The 22,758-nt window shown below is 40.5% G+C and overlaps 1 protein-coding gene across 6 annotated transcripts in view; it reads right to left on the bottom strand.

The window, feature by feature from the left end:
* The window catches only part of B3GNT2 (UDP-GlcNAc:betaGal beta-1,3-N-acetylglucosaminyltransferase 2), a 28,087-nt gene extending 8,457 nt beyond the window's left edge, over nucleotides 1-19,630 (bottom strand). The window contains exons 1-4 of one of the 6 annotated variants that reach the window (XM_024199809.1): nucleotides 19,030-19,630; nucleotides 11,760-12,537; nucleotides 10,880-11,012; nucleotides 7,810-9,188 (exon numbers count right to left, since the gene is read on the bottom strand). The gene's annotated coding sequence lies outside the window, so the exon portion shown is untranslated. Of the gene's footprint in view, nucleotides 1-7,809; nucleotides 9,189-10,879; nucleotides 12,538-15,572; nucleotides 15,746-19,029 lie in introns of those variants that run through there. The other 5 variants (XM_026653121.1, XM_024199810.1, XM_026653122.1 and 2 more) reach the window with 5 other exon arrangements.
* Between the last annotated feature and the right edge of the window lie 3,128 nt (nucleotides 19,631-22,758).

Genomic DNA, 22,758 nt, shown 5'->3' with positions numbered 1-22,758 from the left:
CTTTTTGGCTGCTGCTATGCATTGAGCTGAAGTTTTCAGATAACTATCCGTGGTGACTCCGAGATCTTTTTCTTGAGTGGTAACAGATAATTTGGAACCCATCATTTTTATATATATATATAAATAAATAATTGGGATTATGTTTTCCAAACTGCATTACTTTGTACTTATCAACATTGAATTTCAGCTGCCATTTGGCTATCCAGTCACCCCGTTTTGTGAGATCCCCCTGTAACTCTTTGCAGCCAGCTTTGAACTTAACTACCTTAAATAATTCTATATCATGTGCAAACTTGGCCACTTCACTGTTCATTCCTTTTCCACATGATTAAATGAATACACTAAACAGCACAGATCCCAGTACAGGTCCTTGGGGGACCCCACTGCTTACCTCTCTCCAGTGCAAAAACTGACTATTTATTCCTACACTGTGTTTCCTTTGACTTCAATGTATTTTAATTACTGTTATACTACTGTTGCTGAAGAGAATATTCTAAGGACGGCAGGCACCAGCAGCAATCACTATTGACAAAACAGATTCAGTTATAGTTCATTGTGGGATAAGTATAAGCTATTTTCAAAAGCAGAGTTCCATGCAACCATGCAAGTTGTGTGAAATATTTTGTTGAGTAATAAAGATCTAATAAAGGAAATTAGAATTTTTTTAATTAAAATTTTATGAACATACTGCTTTTTTGTTGTTTCTAACTATATAATTTACATATAGTATGATTAATAAGTTAATGGCTTGCAAGACAGAAACAGATCACCAATTTTTTTTAAACTACAGCAATTAACTCTTGAATACATATTTCTTCAAAAAAGTGGTTTAGTAGGCAGAAGGAAGAGAGCCATTTGAACTCTTGTATTATTCACTATACAGGATAACAACTATATACTGAGTCACTCAAACTAAAAAGGGAAGAAATTTAAAATGGAAGAAGAAAATGTTCTTTTAAAGGGTAAGTCAGTAGAACTCATCGCTGAAGGATTATAATTTTGACAAGTAACTCAGTAAGTTTCATAAAAGACAGCAACTGCAGTTACACTAGATAGACTTTACAATTTTAAAACTTCATGCTTGAGGACATAAGATGACGTAAGGTTGCCAGCCAACCAGGGGAACTGGATTTACAACTCCAAAACCAGTAACAGTCCATCACATATGCTTTTCCATGGTGTAAACTGGCACAGCTGTGTCTTAAGACCACTCTTGTTTTCCATCTGGTCTGCTGATGTTGCACTAACTGACCAAAATGCTAATGGTGTGAATTTTGAGTTCGGGCAGCTTGCCAGCAGCAACAGCTCCAGCAGCATAAAATGTACTAGAACAGTGTTTTTTTGCCACTTATACTTAAGTAGTAGCAATCTGAGCAGGTCATGTGGACAGACTTTACTGAAGAGGTTTTAACTAGCGCCAGTGAGGAAGAGGAGGAGTTAGTGTCATGGAAAACCTTTGCCATTCAGACTAGATGACCATAATGGTCTTTTCTGTCCTTAGAATCTATTATAAGAACAAGAAGTAAGCCCAGAGGAAGCCAGTGTGCTTCTGACTCAGTCTTTGTCTACACTGGATACTTTTACATCAGTGTAGCTACACTGATATAGTTGCATCAGTGCAAACCCACAACATAGACACATCTACCACTGTTTCAAATCAAGGAAAAATGCACCAGCCCTGTTGCACTGGTATAAAAAGATACATACACTAGGGACCTACACCAGTGTACCTTTGCCAGTGAAAAGTGTAGATAGTACCTCAGAAGAAATAAGAATGATCCCTGCTGCCAGCTGCAAAAAAGAAAGAAAAACCAGTAGATTCTATACCTTCAGCAGTAGTCAAGGACTGGTGTAAACACAAATTTCCATCTGTTTAGCGAACGTTTAAACTGTTTTGAAAACACACCTTTAGTTAAAATAGTGCAAGTCCATGGGTTGAAAAGGCCTGTGTCTGTGCCTGGATTCTGGAGTTTCTGTATGACCCAACAGGAGCAGTGACTGAATCATCTATTTCAAGCTTCTTTTTTTGGTTTCATAAGGGAAGTACTACATGCAGAAACAGATACAATCTGCTGCTGAGGGTGCACAGTAGGGATGAGTAGGGCAGGCAAAAAAGGAGGCGGGGGAGGAGGAGAATACAGAAGAGAAATGGCTAGCATAGTAGCTTAGTGGCAGTACATTTAAGTTTGGTACTGAACTATATTCCTCTCTCTTTGGGCTGGGAGCACTGTGAAGGTGGTGACTTGAGAAAGAAAGAGGAATACTGGCTGCACTAACACCTGTGAGACTAAATGAAAAACATCTAAACCTAAGTTGATAGGAGGGTAGCTATAACCCATGACCCCAATTCAGAGGCACAGCTCTGAAAACTTCAAAATAGAAAGAGAAGGAAAAGGAGACAATTGTCAGAAACCTGGCCACAGCATTCTTGATTACCTAAATGCCTTTTTCTAAATTTCAAGAAACTACAGAAACCACAGTACTCTAGGAAGGAATTAAGGTTTTTAGCAAACTTTTGTTCAAGGTAAGGATGTACTTCAGCAATATTTTAAAATGGTGATAAGCAAACTTGTAGACAAGGGAGGTATAAAAAAGGAATAGTTTGGGAGAACAGTTACGGTAAGTTCTGAATTAGGGAGGGTGACTGTGGAATCTGCAATGAGACAAAAAGGACTTAATTTTTATAGATTTTTAAGGCCCCACTGCAATCAACTAGTTTGACCTCCTACCTCACGCCATAACATTTCACCAACTAATTACTTCAGCAGTCCAATAAGTTGTGGTTTAACCTGTAGAACTGCTTGATTTAAAGATTTCAAGAGATATAGAGTCCACCTCATTCTTCAGTAAATTGTTCAATACCCTGAATCATTAAGTTCATTACACCTTGATTCTGAGTTATATGGTTAACGTTTTAACTGTGTTTACCCCTTAATACACTCCCCTTTTGCTGTAAATTAAAAACTTGACTACTCTAGCAAGTCTATCACAATGACTGGTTACCCTACTATTAAGTTGGTGACTATCCAAACTATGTAGCTCCTCTCTCCTGTGGAAAAAAGCCCAATGCTCTATAAAACGTTCTACATTACACCACATACCTAGACAATAGTTCTCACCTTTGAAAAATTTAGTAGGAAGCAGTGATCTAGCCAGAATCCTAGTTTTAAAAAAAGCAAGCCAAAAAACTTAAGAATTGGGGCAATACAAAGTAGTGTCATCCAAAGTGGAAGTCAGAAATTAGAAGTCACAGAGGGAAAACAATGTAAAAAGGAAATGCTAAGGACAGAATTTTAAGGGGGTCGGGGAGGCAAAATTAGTTTTTCATCTGTAATTTCAATTTCTCCTAGAAGATTCACCTCTCTGGACAGACATCCTAACTCTTACGTACTCGTGTACAATCTAGCAGAATTAAAGCAGAGTTCCTCTTTTTTCTCGAAAATGAAAGTTCTTCCTGTCTGCAACTAATCTTACCCTCCCCAGACACACATTTACAATGTAAAGGACACACATAACTTGAATCCCTTCCCACATAGAATCTGCTCCCAATGTTTCTAATCCTTCTTGTCCTTTTCACCATTACTATTTTACCTTTAGAAATCAGATGAGCATGACTAAAACCAGTGCTGAAGATGAAAAGTGTCCCTTCAGTTTATACTATGCTATTATGTTTTCTGGATTATTTAGTACCTCATAGCATGGTGCCTGAAAGTATATTAAGGATTGTATATTCATATATTCTTAGCACCTAAACTTTATTACTCAGCCTGACCAGGGCCCATGGAAAACTAGGGCAAATGGTGAGATGTTGTCTGAGGACTCATTCTTTATTCATTCTTTACTTGTCTGGGATGTACATGGTTGAGCAGGAAAAAAGTAATTTATGTTTATATTAATCATTTCCCAATACTCAAGCAAGGTATTCAGTACAAAATGAGTTTAATAAGTCTTATTTCTACTGTATATTCTTTTGAAAGTATTTTGCAGTTGTAACCCAGTACAAATATCGATAGACAAAAATTTGTTTTTATTCCTCTGCTGGGGATCTCTATTCTGGATGTAGTTTATAGGTATTTATGTCCAAGCCACTGACAAAGAGAGAGTTGTTAGATGAGAAATGCGACTTACACTAATTGAGCTTAATTAAGCTCAATCAGTACAACTAAATGTAAAACAATTTAAGTGTCCATTCAAGGGCCTACTGTGATTTAACTCAAATGGATTTAAAAAGTGACTTATGTTAAATCAGTTCAACTTCTGTATGTGGATAGGACCTTAGTTTTACTAATTTGCCCTTTGGATATTATGCATTTCTCATCGATCAACACACTTCTTTTAGTATTCTCATGTGTTTATTTCTTTCTCACCACACTCATTTTAGCCTTCTCAGATTTGGTTTGGGGCACTCCGATTCTCCTCCAAAGACAGGAAGACATCTGCAGAAACATCTGTCTTCTTCCGCACAAAACAGCTTGTGCATCTATCCCTCCACTGATGAGAATGGAACACTACTCCCTTTGGAACACAATGCTCTTCCATAAATCAGTGAGACCAAAGGACAATGTAAGGAGAGTCTTACTCTGGTACCATCACTTCCCTGTACCGTTAGTATTTAAATTCTCAGTCCATCCTGTACTAAAATCTTAGAGGGAAATCCCGACCAAGATTTATAAAATTGATTTTATCATAACTCATCTTTCCTGACATTTTATAGGCAAAACTGTCTTGGGTCCTTCAGCTGGGGTGTCACCATGATGTAGCCCATTTGGAGAATAATATATGGAGAGATGGGAATTCCAGAAGACCATCTTAGAAGTAAAAGAGAGGGGAAACAGATGCACAGAATCCAAAGGGATGGTGGGGTCAAAGATCCAGAGTAAAATTAACTAACCAGACATTTAAGGAAGAAAGCATTACTTGGATTTTAGCTATTCCTACCAACTTCATCAAGAAAGGGATAACAATGGAGATTTTACCCCATTTCCCTCCAAAAAAAAAAAAAAAAAATTAAGTTAAACGTCCATATCTAAGTTATTCCATTATATGATTACACTCAGCATACTTTCTGTAACATTAACAGAAGAAGTGTTTTATTGCCCAGCTCTAGTATCACTGACCTTAAAGATTGCTGGCAGCTGTATAAAAACAAGAAAAAGAATCCAGTTTGACCTGAACCAAAAATAAAGATTTTTGGTAATCAAGCAAAGTCATCAAAAGTTACATTTTGGATCAAACTAAACATTTTGTTTCTGGGCATTTTTTACCTCTCTTAATAAAAGCAAAGGAGATGCCGGGCTAGATTCACAAAACTGGAAGAGAAGGTGCCCCCCCTCATACCAAATAGACCAGTCATTAGGACACTCACCTGGGATATGGGAAACCCAGGTTAAAATTCCTTCTCTGGAAAAGGGACTGAATGCAGGTCTCCCCCCTCAAAGTTGAGTGTCTTAACCATCAAACTATATAGGCTATTCTGGGGTAGGCCTCTCTCTCAAGCCCTCCCGTTGAACCCATTTCACTTTGTATAAAATACCTATATAGTCGCTGGACCAGAAAGATTGAGAACATTGAAATACGGTGTATGGTGGAAGATTTATATTAACACCTAAATAACTTTAATTCCTAATTATCACTTTGGATAAAACAATACTTCAAGATTCAACACATTCCTTCTTTCAAAGAAAGCATCAGAAGTCACTATAAGCATCCCTGAGCCATCCCAGAAGTTCTCCAGCAAAGGTATTGAGAAAGATACTTGACATTTGTGAGATTTCCAAAGTAAACAAACAGAAATAAAAACTTTTCTTTAAACAAAAACAGGGTGGATTTGATTTAAATCAAATTGATTTAAATCACTAGTCAGGAAGAGTCAATTTAATCATGAATCTCTACATAAAAGTGCATTCTTGTTGGTTGTTATAACCTTAATACATATTCTTCACAACTCAGAGATAGATGTAGGTTTCATTTTTAGAAGGTACACACTATACATTTTTAAAGTGATTTATTTTGAAAACTTTTCAGATTAGTTTTACAGCTATATCAGAAAATGAATGATTGTTTGGTTATTTCATTTACCAAAGATAATTGAAGCAGATATTTATGAAGACATTGGGAGGTGAACTATCTCCAATTCAACAGGTTAATCATTAATATTTGGAGGATTTTCTTGCCATGCTGTATTAGGAGGAGAACGTCACCAGACATTTAAATTGTTTTATTTAACTAAAACAACAATATTATGTATTCTGGATTTTTTCTTCAACAGCAAACATATCATATTTGAACAAAACAAGCATATGAATTTTTGAAGTTAGTTAAACATTCAAGTTTTTTAAAAACAGGTTTGTTTTTGTTAAAATTGTTTTTAACTAAAATAGTTAAATTAAATTTAAAAAAAAATACAAAAATTAAATCGACTATGTCAGCCAGGTCAACATGAGAAACTTAAAATATTGGCTTCTGCAGCTATCTCAGTCGTCTTCACCTTCATTTTCCTGTTTGTTCATAATCTGGAAAAGAAAAACAAGCTTTCCTGCTTTTCTAGGTCCCAAATGATTTCTCAATTTGGAATGAATTAGTCCAAAGGAAGAAAATATTCTTTCTACACCAGCAGAAGAAGTTACTGCAGTTAAAAGTGAGATGATCACTTCAACCGTCTCTGAATCCAAGCGCTTAAGTGACTTCCACCAGTTCACTGGTGTGACTTTCTTTAAATCATCATCAGCAGCAAACATATATTTCTTGAATGGTTCTTATTCCCAAACTGGGTCTCTTTTACGGCCTGCTATCATTATAGGTTTTCCCTTCTAGTGAGAGAATGTATGGAAGATCTCAAATCAATGAAGGCTACACTCAGAAAGACCTCAAGACTTGTGGAATAGGATGCTCAAACAGTTTCACTTTTGTTTCTACTGCCTGTCCCTCCCTTCTCACATTTATCTCCAGACTTCTTCTCCTTGTCCAGATCTATTCCACCCCCAACAATCTTCTATTCATTGAACTGTTTGAAACTTCGCTCTTTTAAAGAGAGGTGAGGGATTGACTCTCTGTACACAAATTTGCAGAGGGCAATAGGGTTGAGGTCTGTTATTTCTCACCTCTATATAATTTATTTAAAAACATTTTTGCTGTTAACAAGCATGTTATCTTGGAAAACACAAATCCACAGTTTGAGAACTGCAAAACTAAGCATCTCGGATGGTACCTTCTAGACTAAGCAATGAGTCCCACAGGGTAGATAGAAAGATTAACCTAAATAATCTTTACAGAAGCCCCTGGAACCCCATAAGATTGGGTCCCTAATCCATGAACTATTAGAACTCATTTACAAAACTTTCCTTAAACATTATATGGATATATTGTCTCATACTATAAAATTAGAATTTATAATCCCTATTCCATGATGAGATATCTTTGAGCTATTATGTATCTTAATTGAAACTTTAGATGGATTTTTTTGATGAAATGCTTTTTGAGGGAAAAAACCTACAGTAATTTAAATTAAAAAAATCCAATTTCAATTTAAAAAAAAATCTGATTTTATTTATTAAAATATTTGATTTTTATCCACCCTGAACAAAAACGAAATCACTTTCAGACATTCATGCATTACAACAAAAAGGCAAAATCTCAATTTTTAAAAAATACTTTGCAGGTCACACAGAAGTCTCTCATACAACCAAGAATGCACCAATCTCCTTAACCATTAGACCATCCTTCATCTCTAATTCCACCTCCACATATTCAAATATTTCTCAAATTCCCATCTTCCTGCAGCACTAAAAAAAGTAACTTAGCAATGCTTACCAATTCAACTAAGGGAGTCTTATCTCTTGTGTGGAGGACTGGAGTAGATCCACAAACTTATTGGTTTGTTCCTGGACTTCTTCCATGGATATTCTGAGAGCTTTCACCACCTTCTTAAGAAGCTTCTAGAAGCCACTGAAATCACCTGAAGGGCACCTGGAGAGATGACTGCCTCATCTGGGAAAGATAAGGATATGGCCTGTGGAGATGGGTGCTATCTTCTCAGGTTCTTCCTCTTGGTGTTGAAGAGGAGAGGTCTTGAACAGGGGTTGCAGAGGCACAGGGTCAGCTCTGGATGCTGTAGCTGAAGTAGACAGTCTCTTGTATTGCTCAGTTCTGCTCTGGAAGTATCACAGGCCCCAGTGACCATGCTGGAACTGGTTGATATGGTCCCAGTGCCTAGAGTCTAAGAAATCAATGCCTTTGTTCTAATAACAGAATGTCCCAATACCTAGCTCTAGTGTAAGGTCTCAGTCCATATATGATGATGATGTGGACACTTCTGAGGTGAGCATATGTTTGAGACTCTATCATCATCAGAGACTTTCAATGAGGCATAGTCCGGTTCCACTGGAGGAGCCAGGTCTTTCAAAGTAGAGGATAGGGCTATGGGCATCATTAGTGCCAAGGAAGTTTGATGTCTTGGTGCTGACACAGCTGCCAATGTTGGTAAGAGGGGTGATTCTGACTCCAGAAGAATTAAGAGGTCCTTCAGTGCTATAAACCTCTGGGATGCACAAGTGTCTCAGTTCTGATTTCTCCCTCAGCACCAGTTCAGGCTTCCATGCAGAGGCTGATGGTACAGCACACAGTGTAGAAGGCAGCAGTACCAGAGCAGGTTGTGGAAGTGCTGATGTTGATGCTACTGTATGAGCTGCTATAGGTGCTGAGTTCCTTGCCGAAGATGGAGGCTTTGGCAGTACCACCTTCCCTCAGCCCTGCCAGCGGTGCTTCAGTGCCCAGATGAAGCTGAACTTCAATGGCAACTGCTCAGACTGAGTGGTGTCAAGGGAAGGCCCTGCTCAAGCTCTTAGTGGGAAAATGCTTCCCTGGCTTACCACTTCCTTAGACTTTACTGACATATTGGTGAGTCTCAGCTCCCAGGCTCTTGGATTCTGAGGGGCCACACAAGGAAGTGTGTTTCAAAGATCCCAGGTCAGATGCCGGCCTCAAAGATCTATTCTTTAAGATCTGCAGGCAGGATTCCCTATCCTTTCTCATACGTGAGTTAAAGAACTTGCAAACTGAACATCTTCCAGTGACACACAATTCCTTGAGGCCATCAAGACACGGGTCCATCAGTCAGGGGCACTGTTCTGTGATATACCCGGCAATACTTGAAATTAGGGGACCTGGAAGAGGCCACTCTGGATCTAAAACTACATTTAAAATAGAAATAAGAATGCTTAAAAACACCTCAAAACACTAAAATAAAAACTTGCCAATGGGCAAACTAACTACTAAAAACTAGAATAACTACACAGGTAGAATAGTTGCTGGCAGTCACATGGACAGCGAGCACTCAAGTCTCAAAGCCGAGAGGAGAGGAACCGAGTAATGGCTAGCGCACTCCGCCATTATATGCCCTCAACGTGAAGCATGAAGAGTCTCAAAGTGCATGTCCAGATATCCAAAACACTGCACACTTAACAGCATGAGTCACCTGAACACTAGTAATGGAATGTACCATATATACTCGTTCATAAGCCAAATTTTCTAAGTAAAAAAGGGAAGCACCAGAGAAGGGGGTGGGCTTATGAACGGGTATAGAGAGGGAGAGGTGGGACACAGCCCCTCCTCCCAACAGAGGGAGCAAGGAGAGGCAGCACAGCCAGCAGAACCAGAAGGGAAAAGACGGGGCCAGAGTCTCTCTGCTTCTGGCCATGCTGCTCTCCCCCAAGCCTCCGAAGCAGCTGCAGCTCCAGGGCTGACAGGCTGCAGCCGTGCAGCTCGGCCCCGCCCCCCAGAGCAGGCTGTGGCCGAGCCGCCCGGCCCACCAAGGCCCGCTGGGGCCGTGCCACCTGGCCCAGCCCACTGGAACATGCTGTGACTGCGCCGCCTGGTCTGGCCCGCCGGAGCAGGCTGCGGCCGCGCTGCCCAGCCTGCCGGAGCAGCTCCAGCCAGGCCAGAGACATCCTCCCCTGGCCCTCCCCAGATAAGGTGGGAAGGGGTGGGATGAGAAGAGTGTGGGGTCCCAGGCTAGGGTCATTGGGGGGTGGTCACAGGGGTTACTCCCCTCACCCCCAGCTTCTCCCCCCCCAAAAAATTTCCCCACCAGTTGCTGTCCCGGCCTGTCAGGGTAAGCAGCTGGCATGCCGGGACACTTTGTTTACTTAGGTTTACCACCTTGCCTGCAGACGCTCGAGGTAAACAAACCATCTCGGCCCGCCAGTGGCTTATTCTGATGGCCTGGGAGCCAAAGTTTGCTGACCCCTGAATTATAGGGTCGGCTTACGAATGGGTCATAAACATTTTCCATGTTTACTTATCCATCTTGGGGGGGGGGGTCAGCTTATAAACGAACCGGCTTATGATCGAGTATATACAGCACTTATGGACAAGCACTCGAAGGAGAATATTTTCTTCATTTCAATTTATTCAACTAAATCAGTTCAATGACTAATTCATTCAAAGTTGAGAAATGACTGGCAGTTTAGAAAACGGGAAAAGCTTGTTTTCCTTTTCCAAACTATGAATAAAAAAGTAGGTGTGAGTGGATGAACTCTACTAAAATCATGAAGGACACGGTGACCAGAAAGAATCAGTTTAATTCACTACCTACAGGTAGTACCTTCTTTCTATAATAAGTCATAAAACATGTTTTGATAATTTTTTTTCTTATGTATCCATCACTTTTAAAGTTTTTTTTTAATTAACTAATAAAAACCATTTTACAATGCTGTATTTGTGATTTAACGGGCTTCAAATTTCTACCCAAATAGAGTGTGAGACAAATCATAAAGTTGCACCAGTTTAATTAAAGGTTTGAATGGTTTAAATCAACTTGGTTAAAACAGTGCAAAAAATTGTGGGGACACTCTTACTTTAGATAAAACCAGGTTTAACTTACATCAATTTTGTTGTCAGAAATAAAGAGGTTGGCACTGGTTTAAAAACCAATGTAAGTTGTTGCAACTTTCTTGTGTAGGCATGGCCACAGTCTCCTACACATTCAGTCCAATACCATGTATACTCTGCATTCACTTTAAAATATTGAAAGGAAAAAATTACAAAATACTTAAGGAAGTCATGAAGTCAACAAACTAGCCAACTATGAATAGTTATGATTAGTTTGAAATGTTTAAAGCTCACTATTTACAGCCTTTTAAAGGTGCATTTTGAGACATATAGTGAAGTATGCCATTAACCATAAAAAAAAGATGCACATTATGCACACAGATTTCTTGCAACAACCTTAACTTTGGCCATCAGCCAAGAAGAAATTCTGCTGCCAGACTGAAGTAGTAACACATTATTTGTCTAAAAGATACACTACCACGATCTTTTGTTCCAAGCTCTAACCTACTTTAATCAGATGTTAAAACAATGTCTAAATAATCTAAATAATTCTCTCCTCACCCATCCCACAACTAAAGCTATCACTTTATTAGTGACATTTAAAAACAAACAAACTTTGTTTTGATCATGCATTGCCCTTTGGTGGTCTGCAGTTGCAGTTAAACACTACTCTCAAAGTAGTGCTGACACTGAATTCTGGTGTATAAGTAAATTAAAAACAGCAATATTAATAAACTCCAACTTCAAAACAAAGAAAAACCATATTTACTAAATAAAACTCAGTGAAGGGGAAAATGGTCAAGCTCTTAACAATATTATATAAAACAGTTGGAGAGAAGTAGGAAAGAATGCAAAGACTTCAAAAATGCACTTTAGGATAATTTCAAATACAAAAACGAACAGAAAAAAATCCATGTTCAAACAAAACTTACTTGATTGCCAGTTATATTTTTAAATATGGAGCAAGCAAATTTTCTACTCCTCAGCAATGCCGTTCATGTACTTTACATCCAAAATTGGAAACACACAGAATACAGCCTATACTGCATTACATTAGATTCACAAGCAAATGTAAAAATTAATCCCTTTTCCCCCTGCTTTCAATTTAAAATAAAATAAAATTATAATCTGTTTGATTAGTTTATGATTATTGAATGTAATCAAGGTCTAAAAGAACCAATTGTTTTTCCTCAGTTTCTATATTCTTGGAAATAATCTAGGCACAAGTCTACTAAGGCATTCTAAGCAGGTGTTTGTAAAATTTAAAATAAAACTATTGTATCATATCACAGTACTTTCCCTCCTCCACAATCTACCGCCCTCAATATCAAGGCCATCATCTTGGTGGCAAAGAACAGGACAAGAATCTGCTTGGAGCCATTCAAAGCCAATCTAAGCTACATTTACAATCAAGTCTGAGGTCCCCATTTCAACATAATTCTGATTTGCACTGTAAACAGGACTTTATCTCTTTTACGTAGCCAGGTTAAAAGCCTTGGCTGTTGCCAACAGAATTAAGATCCATTCTTCATTACAAATTGGAACCATGTTGTAAGCAGGTCAGGGGATAACTGTGTTGAAACTGGATCCTCTGAATGCAGTAATCGCAGTGTAGAAAGGTGCTTAACTGGCTGAAGGTATCATTGAGCAATCCAGAACATTTTCAGATTCCTCTGAGATTACTTCTTCTCCTGAGCACGTCTTGCTGACCTGAGGAGCAAGATGCTGGGGATCAGGTATTTCACATGTATGTCCCATACAAATGTTCAGAGCAATACCACCAGGACAATGCTTGAAAAATTAACTTGACACATACAAGCCAGAAGTTGCCATGAAAGTTGGGGATGCCCCCCTACCAACATGGTTTATTTAGGGGCAACACCATGGTAAGAAATCCAGGCTCCCTGCCCTCCTCCACCCATATTGCTGTTGGAAAGGAAGGGTGCTAGGATTCCTATCTGGGTGGTACCTCGACCTAAAGCATCCTGGTATCAGCCTCTCACCAGTAGGTTTCTGATATATATTAAATATCCATCCACTGACTACTGGAAGGAAGAAGGAGCTTTCCACTTCCCATACTTCTACCCCTAAATTTGGAGAAGTTAGTTAACTGCTACTATCCTTCCCCTCAGCATCCATTTCTTTGGATCCTCACTTGTGAATAACTCCAGTTTCTTATCTTCTCCTGTCCTCTAGCCCTCCAAGCAGCAGCAAAGTGAAGTTAACATAAATACCAGATTTACTGCTGTGTACGGGATTCTGAATAACAATAGTGAATCTGTAGAGTTTTGTCAATTTCACTTTGCTGCTTAGGAAATTTATGAGCAGCAGCAGGCAGGCTATAGGTATCTGCAGATTTAGAAAGGCACCACTGCATCAGTTCATATTCATAAGATTATCCTTACAACCATAAGGGTTAAATATTTTTCTCCTTCGTTGTTTAAATTTTGCAGAAACTGATGTTTAGCCCCTCTGGTGAGCACCTCAGAGAAAGTTTTCTTCCTGACATTGGTATTTCAAAACCACCAGGCTGGGTCATAAAGCCTTCAGCTGCAGATAAAATGCATATGCCATATTAAAGAATCTCAGTTTAAAAATCAGAAATATGTATTAGCAAAAATCAGTGACCGATAACCCACTAAGAACACACCAAGTGTATTCAAGTTTTGATCTAATACATGTGCCTTTCATAGTAAGTTACTTATGGCATATCTTCTTATTCCTCAAATAGATTGTCTACAGGTCTACTTTGAAAGGTTTTGAGTATTCTTATTTATAAATATAGTATATGCTGCAGCTAGAATTACAGACTTTTTGACTGTGGTAGTGGGGGTGAGCAGTTAGAGAATAATTCATGTAAGACTAAGGCCTGATCTACACACAGATCTTGTACCAGTATAATTATTTTCAGCTAGAGGTATGTTGGGGTGGACATAGTTACACAAGTATAAAAGAGCCTTATACCAGCATAGTTTATTCTCAGTCACAAAGGAATAAGCTGTATTGGTATGCTAATAATACTTTTATGCTAATATAACTGTTTCTACACTGGGAGGGGTTTGTACTACTTTAACGATACCTGTACAATTAAGTGGTATAACTTGTGTGGTTTGACAAGGCCTAAGGATAACTTATTTTGTTAACATGAAGGAATCACCAATAAAAGCCATGGGTTTTACTACTTTGAGCAAGTTTTCAGTTACGCTTGAGTGAAACACCAACAATTCACAATACAAAACCTTAACAGATAAACATTTTTTCCTGAACAGCAATTCAACAAGTTCTGACTATTAAAGTTACAAAAAGACTAAAAAAAATTATTTTTCCAAAACAAAACAAATCTTTTTGCTGACCAATCTGATGAAATGATTTCATCAATTCTCCCTTTGCGTTAAATAAACCAAACACCACACCCATCATACTCTGGGATTTTTTCCCCCCTCTCTTATTTAAATGCTAATTGCTTCTCATGAGGTTTCTATTCAATCAGTCTTTTGCACAATCCACCATAGTACATTTTAATGATCCAGCCCTTTCACTGCATTACACATGTCCTGGAAAATTGTGAAGGTTTATGTGCCTCTTTTAAGCCCAAGGTCCCTGATTCCCCACCCACTGAAATCAGTGGAAAAGCTCCCATGACTTGAGAGATGCAGGATCAGGCCCAAAATCCCTATAGAGTATTTCTATGAGTAGAGGAACCAAACATTGCTCTCACATCTGTTTAGATGTGTATAGTCAAATTTGCGGTCAATGACTTGTAAGTTTTGTGCTAAAATGAGAAAAAAATAGTTCTTAATAGGTTCTCAAATGTCACTCTTCCTTCTCCATTCCAGTTTACTGCCAGTACTTTTCTTGTAGGCAAATAGAAATTGCATCACTGAGTGACAGCAGAAATGGATAAAATATAATACATATCCCCCATAAGGTGACAATATGACATAACAAATGTATATTGACAGACAGACTAAGTTATAGTGGATTTTAATTGTATTCTTTCCCAGAAAAATACACATTTCTTACTAATTATGTAGCCAACATTCATTTAAATGTAGATCTAGAGAATACTGTATTTTACACTGTACAAAATATCCAATATTCAATGATTCCTTGTGTACAAAGCACGAGGACCCTAACGTTTTGTTAAATAAATTAGAAAGGTTTTATGCAAGAGTTCCTTCAAAGAGGTATTAAAGATTGAAACAAAACTTAAAACTGAGCCTGTTTTTATTTGTTTAAAAGATCTTATGGATTTTTCAAAGATATTTTGCTTTTTTTTCTCCTTTCCAAAGTCAGCACTCAAGTAACTGAACAAAACACTATACATATACATGAGAGAAGAACAAAAATAAAAAAAGTCAGCTTTACACTTTTAGGTTATAAGTAACAGCCAGCCAAAAATGTAAACATAAAAATGCACAGACTGACTGCATATTTTAAAAAGCTCAAACTACCAGACACCAGTTAAATTTGTTTCTTATGTTGTTTCCACTATGAAAAAAATATTCTGATGGAATTAAATGAAAACTGTTAAACCACCATATCTGCATAGTTGATTAACGAATATAAAAAAAAAAAAATAGGAAAGCCAGCGATCATTCTTGTTAGGTCCATCCTCAAGAAAAATTCAATTTTCAAGCAAATTTTTGACAGTATGTCTTTTGTTTCTCTCAAGTTACGTAAAGAAAAAGCAATCCCTGACCTTAAATATTTTGACTAAAAAGGATAAAAGAATAGTACTCAACAGTATCAAACGCTTAGCATAACACAAGGCAGGGCTGAAATAGGCAAAATGCAGGTCTAGAAAATCAAGTTCAGTCACCCCGGATTGCGTTTTACAGTGTTATTAACAGTCATGTGCCATCAAAACATGGAATGTGGCAGTGTTTGGGATATGCTCCACAAAGCTGAAGTAAAAGCTCCTCCTGTCATCTAAAGCAGCAAAGATTTCTCAACACACTCTGGACAAACGCAGATGTCAATAATTAAATCTAGCTACAGAGAAAACAGGGTGACAGTTCAAAATAAAATCCTGAATAATAATACAAATTTAAGAAAGGATTTTAGATTTTAGGAAAAAACTAGCAGAAAATCTGAAATGAAATGGGGACTAAAAAAAAGTGGTGTTATAGTGTGCAGCTATACAGCTAGTACTTTAGGGGATAGTGCTCTCTTATTTTTTAATCTGTAAAGCAAACCTAACCTGAGAAGCTATACAGCATGACTGTAGGGAACTCAGCAGTTTGCATAACAAAAAACCACCACATAATATTTACTCAAAAGGAGACACCACAACATGCTATGGTATTGAGAACACTGGCCTTGCAAGCTTCTTCCCCTAAGATCTCACACCATTTCAACTGTATGAGTGGGAGCACTAGGGTAGGTTGCCTATTTTCTCCACTGTCATCTAACCCTGTTCAGAACAGGTCTAGACTCAGTGGTAAAGTCAGTGACAAATAGTCTAAAACAGTCCTACCACAAGTAGAACTGCACCAGCAGGTTGTAAATGATAGGTGACTTTAAGAATAATCCCCATGAAAACAAGCTCTGCAGTCAGATCCTCTAAGTTAAATCCCTTCTAGACTCACTTCTTCCAAACCACTGATAAACAGACAAAAAACCTTAAAGCCCCAATCCCACAAATTTTTATGATCAATGGGGCCTACTCAACATGGGAAAATTAAGTATGTGCATAAGTATTTGTGGGATTGGGACATAAAAATACGTTCACCTAGTGCATCTTGTCTTACCTTATCCCTTTAGTTGTAACCTTCCCATAACAAAGACTACCATTATATCTGAGTCCTATCTAACACCAAGAATACCATCAGTGCTTAAAAAAACAACGGATACACACTGAGTTTGCCACCAATAGTGGAGAGAACACATTTCAGGTGCTATTACTTGTCTTGCAAGTAAAAAAACCAATCAAATCTTTTTGTGATAGCCAGTCCCTTTACTTTCTCAAAGGCAAATAAGGACACGAGAAATTGAGCATCACTTACTGGACAGAGCACTTGACTAGGTGTCGGGAAACCCAACCTATTCCCTACTCTACCACTGATCTGCTGTGCAACCTTCAGCAAGTTACTTCACCTCGCAATACCTCAGCTTCCCCTTTCTGAAATGAGGATAACAATATTTCCACTCCTTTGTAGAGAGCTTTGAGATCTATGGATGAAAGGCGCTATACAAAATTATTAACTATATTCAGTGATTCATAAACCCACTCATCTCCATTGTGAAACTTTATCACAGGAGATATAAACAGGCAGGTAGTAATAGCATGAGCTATTTAAAGAGAATCAAGTACAAAAGTAGGATTTGCCTTACCTACCAAAAGCCCCCCAGTATTAGTCTCAAGCTTATTCACAATTAAACAATATTAAAACATAGGAGAATTAAAGAGGAAGACATCCATATTATCTATGATATTTGGATTAAAGGGACACTACCATTTTTAAAAAGTCAGACTTCATCTAATTTAAACTACAATTTCTCTGTATTTTTTATTTACTGTGTACATCTGACAGCACTTGGAGCCGGATCCAGATCAATGCGAATCCTTTCACGGACATCAAAGGGCTTTGGATCAAGTCACAGTCAGTTTAAATTAAAACAACAAGGAGTCCGGTGGCACCTTAAAGACTGACAGATTTATTTGGGTATAAGCTTTTGTGGGTAAAAAACCCACTTCTTCAGATGTTTTTTACCCATGAAAGCTTATGCCCAAATAAATCTGCTAGTCTTTAAGGAGCCACCGGACTCCTTGTTGTTTTTGTAGATACAGGCTAACACAGCTACCCCGATACTTGACAGTTTAACTGTTTTCCCTTTATACATAGTCAGTTTCCCATTTGTTTGTTGGGGGTCTCTCTCTCAACTGTGAAGGGAAAAAAATCTGAAAACAGGAAAACTTGATTGTGAAACCACAAGAATTATCAGGGAGAGAAGGGGAAAATGTAATTCCTGAAACTACTTTTAGGTTAGTTTTTAAAAACTGACTAGAATGCAAGTTGACAGTGTCCCTTTAAAATGAAAAAAAATATATATTTGTGAACTAATCTAGGCGTTTTCTTCAGAGAAGTTTTATATTCATCCTTTCACTGAAATATTAAAATTGCTATTTAGCGAGCATTATAATACGTGTAGCCTTTTTAAATGTAGATTTTTAGTTTTCCTGAATGTAATCACTTTCAGTGAGTCAAAATCAGGCAGGGACTTTAATGTTAAGTTTAAAAGCAGTGTATGAACTCAAGTGAGTCCTCAATCCGTATCACTCAGCCAAACATCAGAGTTAATTATTAAGCTCTTGCAAGGTGGAATATTTTCTGGAGGTCAAGCTAGAGGGTTTCTTGAGTAACTTTCATCATAAATTTTTCCCAGATGACTAAGGGATTGTGTGCTGCACTGCCACATTCAGAGCAAGTAATCTGATGTCTCCTAACAGAGTACAATAAGTCTCAAGAAGGACTAAATAATGTGATTTCATTAAGGAACATATACATTCAGGACAAATTCTGCCAAGAGTAGCATTTTTCTTCCTTTCAATATACACAGAAGCATATTTTAGATCCCTAAAGACTTCAACTCACCAGAAATCTGTTTTAAGGACCTAAATTTGGGTAACAGAAACAGAGGAGAACTAACATCCTGCAACTTGCTGACTTCTATAGCAGTGAGAAACGCCCCAATGTCACAACCGACGAAATCCAGCGTGGGAGGGGGGGTCCCCCCGCCCCCCCAGTTTCTATCTGCCCGTGTAGGTCCTTGCACAACACCCATCGCCGGTCACATCCTGGTGCCTGCGCTTTCCCCAGACGGGTTCAGCCTGCCCGAGAATCCCCCCGCCCCAACATGTAAAACGCGAAAACTTAGATTGGCTGGTGCCGATGTCATCGCTGTCGGCAGATTGCAGGTAACTTTCCACCGCGAGGAGGTGAGTTTGTTACGGCATCCGCCGCAGCCGGCGCTGCGGTCTCACTTCTAGTCTCACACCGGCCTGCCAGCCCCAGACCCCACCTCGCCAGCTGCGTATCAGCCGCCCCCCCTCCCCAAAACATCGGGGGGGAGCGGGGCGGCGAATCGTTACGGACCCAGGGGCCTGTCAAACCCCATTTCCCTCCCCCCCTCCCCCTGTCCTCTTCCTCCTGGACGCGCCGGAGCCGGGATCTGCGGTGTAAACAGCCGCGTACGCACCTTGCCAGACAACAGCTGGGCTCCGCGTCGCCTGTTCCTGTGGCGCTTTCCGGCTCCACCATGCTTCTCACAACGGCCTCAGCAGCCGGGCTCCATCCTGCCGCCGCCGCGCTCAGCCCCTGCGGCAGGGCGGGGGCTCTCGCCGGCCAGCGATGCTCCCCGCGGCGCGTGCGGGCCGGATCTCCCTCCCTCCCCACCGGGGGGAGCAGAGCCGTCTCCTCAGGGGAGCTGCCGGGGGGGATGGTCCCGGTCCCGGCCAGGAAAAGGGACGGGCGGCTGGGCTGGGCGGAGGCGCCTCCGCCCCTCGCCGGAGAGTCCCTGGTGGCTCGGCCACCTCGACCCGGCGGCGGCCGCGTCTCCTCCCCGGCCGGGTCGCGCTCTCCAAGAGCGGCTCTCAAAGAGCGGGGGGCGTCGGCGCCCGCCTCGAGGACGGCAGGAGCCGCCACCGGGACATGCTGGCGGGAAAATTACCCACTTGTTGCCCTCGCGCTCGGCTGACAGTCGCCCCGCGCCGCTCGCGTGCCCCCGTCGCGCGGCTCTGCCTCGCGCGCGCAGCCCCCTCCTCCAGCCTGCCACCGAGGCAGGCGGCGCGAGAGCGAAGGACTGGGGAGGGAGGGCTCCGGACCCGGCAATCTGGCCTCGCGCTGGGGGAGGGAAGCGGGGGGCGGGGGGAGGCGTCGGCGCCGCGGCCCTCTAAGCCCCGCCTTTCAGCCTTCCTAGCCAATGAAAAGATTCCATCAATGGGGAGGGGGTTGCGGAGGCTCCTGAAGTCGGTGCAGGGGGAGATGAAGGGAACTTTGGGGGGGGGGGGGGGAGGAAAGTTCGCTCCCTCAGTGTCTCCATCACGTTGTCGCCGTCACCGTGCAACGGGCTGCTCCCCACACAGGGCCCGCCCAGCAACACCCTAGGACCCTGTGTGGCTGCTGACTCTTGCAATGTTATTGCAAGTCTTGTGCTCGTTCTTGTTTTTCTTAAAGCCCCGGCTGCTGGGATGAAGCGAATCTCACCTCTTCCCCCCAACCCCCAAAGTTGCTAGCCCTCCCAGTTGCAGAGTAAAGCTTGAACACACCGACCGAGTGCCCCCTAAAGGCTCAGGAACCAGATAAAAATAAATAGAGACGTCCTATTGCCTAGAACTGGAAGGGACCTTGAAAGGGCATTGAGTCCAGCCCCCTGCTTTCACTAGCAGGACCAAGTACTGATTTTGCCCCAGATCCCTAAGTTCCCCTCTCCCCTCAAGGATTGAACTCACAACCCTGGGTTTAGCAGGCCAATGCTCAAACCACTGAGCTATCCCTCCCTCTCCTCCCCCCCCTATTTGTTATGTACAAATAATCTCCTGGGTTTTAACTGAATCTCGTGATTTTGGGGATCTGACGCCTGATTTTTGATCACCTGGGATTGGCAATACAGAGGACCCACCCTATGTCTGATGTCACAGCACGATGGGATTGCCACACGCAGGGCCTTATCTCTCTGACCCTGTTCCACAGCCCAATAATATCTCCACATGTGGGGCCCAGCATCACAGCAGTACCCTCCCCATCCTCACGCTCCTGTCACCACATCACAGCATTGGAGTTTCCACATGGGGGCCCCCCCACATCTACCCAGCATCCCTGTGTGCCTGACTCTGCAATGCACCCAATGGGATCCCCACACCACACATCAGCCCCTCCTCAGACCAGTCTAAGGACCCTGACTGTACCTGCCTAGCCTCGGGCTCCTGTTGCACTTCTCAGACCTGCCTCTAGAATCTCATGACCTTCCCTGTGGTAGCTACAGGAATACAATTGGGGGCGGGGGAAGACAGAGAGATGAATACTGTTCAGGCAGACAGAAATGAAGACAATTCTTGATCTCTAGACATCCCTCATTCCTCAGAATCCCATGAAGTAGGTGAAAATGTATTAGTTTCTTGGACATAAAATAAATTTCTTTCATATCCATTTCTTCTGTTATGCAGCCAACAGACATCCTATGGACAGATAACTGATACGGCGCGATCTGAATTGCTTGGTAAACTGGGCACAAGCAAATAATATGTTTTAATACAGCTAAATGTAAATGTATATTCTGGGAAGCTGTGACTGATAAAGATATAGCAGTCATGGCGGAAAATCAGCTGAACATGAGTTCCCAGTTAATGCTTTGACCAAAAGGGCTAATGCGATCATTGGATGCATAAATAGGGAAAGGTCAAGTAGGGGTACAGAGGGGTAAATTTTACCACTGTATTTGGTACTGATGCAACTTCTGCTGGAATACTGCATCCAGTTCTGGTGTCCACAATTCAAGAAGGATGTTGATAAATGGAGAGGGTTCAGAAAAGAGCCATGAGAATGACAAAAGGATTAGAAAATATGCCTTAAAGTGATTGAGCTCCTGGAGTCTAACAAAGAGAATGTTAAGGGGTGACTTGATCACAGACTATAAGTACCTACATGGAGAACATATATTTGATCATAGTCTAGAAGACAAAGGTATACATGATCCAATGGCTGGAAGCTGAAGCTACACAGATTCAGACTAAAAATAAGGCATACATTTTTATCAGTGAGGGCAATTAACAACTGAAAACATTTACTAAGGGATGTGGTAGATTCTCCATTGTTGGCAATTTTTAACTCAAGATTTTTTTATTTTTTTTTAAAGATCAGCTCACTCTAGTTCAAAAGGAATTATTTTGAGGAAATTCTATGGCCTGTGTTTTATAAAGAAGGTATAAAAATTTCAGCCTGAACAGTTAAAGTTTTAAACAACTGAAAAAAGGGTTTTATAATGGGAAGCATCAGGCACCTTTAATAATAGGTGGCAGTACCAGTGCTGCCTATAAATAATATATACACAGACAACATTTTTGTTGTTAAAACTCATGAAAAACTGTATCTTGTTTACTTACATTCCTGTTGCTTTTCTTATAATTAATATTGTAAATAATTGTCAGAAACTTAGTCTCATGGATCAGTCGGTAACTGATAGGAGATAGGAAAAAGATAGGAAAAAAAGAGTAGGAATAAATGGTCAGTTTTGAGAATGGAGAGAGGTAAATAGTGATGTCCCCAAGGGTCTGTACTGGGACCAGTTCTGTTCAACATATTCATAAAGGACCTGGAAAAGGGGGTAAACAGCGAGGTGGCAAAATTTGCAGATGATACAAAACTACTCAAGATAGTTAAGTCCAAAGCAGACTGTGAAGAGTTACAAAGGGATCTCACAAAACTGGGGGACGTCTGGGCACCAAAATGGCAGATGAACTTCAATGTTGATAAATGCAAAGTAATGCACATTGGAAAACATAATTCCAACTATACATATAAAATGATGGGGGTCTAAATTAGCTGTTACCACTCCAGAAAGAGATCTTGGAGTCATTGTGGATAGTTCTCTGAAAACATCCACTCAATGTGCAGTGGCAGTCAAAAAAGCTAACAATGTTGAGAATCATTAGGAAAAGCATATATATCATATTGCCTATATATAAATCCATGGTATGCCCAAATTTTGAATACTGCGTGCAGATGTGGTTGCCCCATCTCAAAAAAGATATATTGGAATTGGAAAAGGTACGGAAAAGGGTAACAAAAATGATTAGGGGTATGGAACAGCTTCCAAATGAGGAGAGATTAGTAAAACTGGGATTTTTCAGCTTGGAAAGGAGACCCCTAAGGGGGGATAGGATATGATAGAGACCCCCTAAGGGGGGATATGATCGGGGTGAAAGTAAAA

The sequence above is a fragment of the Terrapene carolina genome, unplaced genomic scaffold (genome assembly GCF_002925995.2).
Source record: "Terrapene carolina triunguis isolate 2854851 unplaced genomic scaffold, T_m_triunguis-2.0 Scaffold132, whole genome shotgun sequence".
Classification (NCBI taxonomy): domain Eukaryota; kingdom Metazoa; phylum Chordata; order Testudines; family Emydidae; genus Terrapene; species Terrapene triunguis.
Note: the sequence above shows the minus strand (reverse complement) of the source record. Positions and strands in the feature narration are given on the sequence as shown.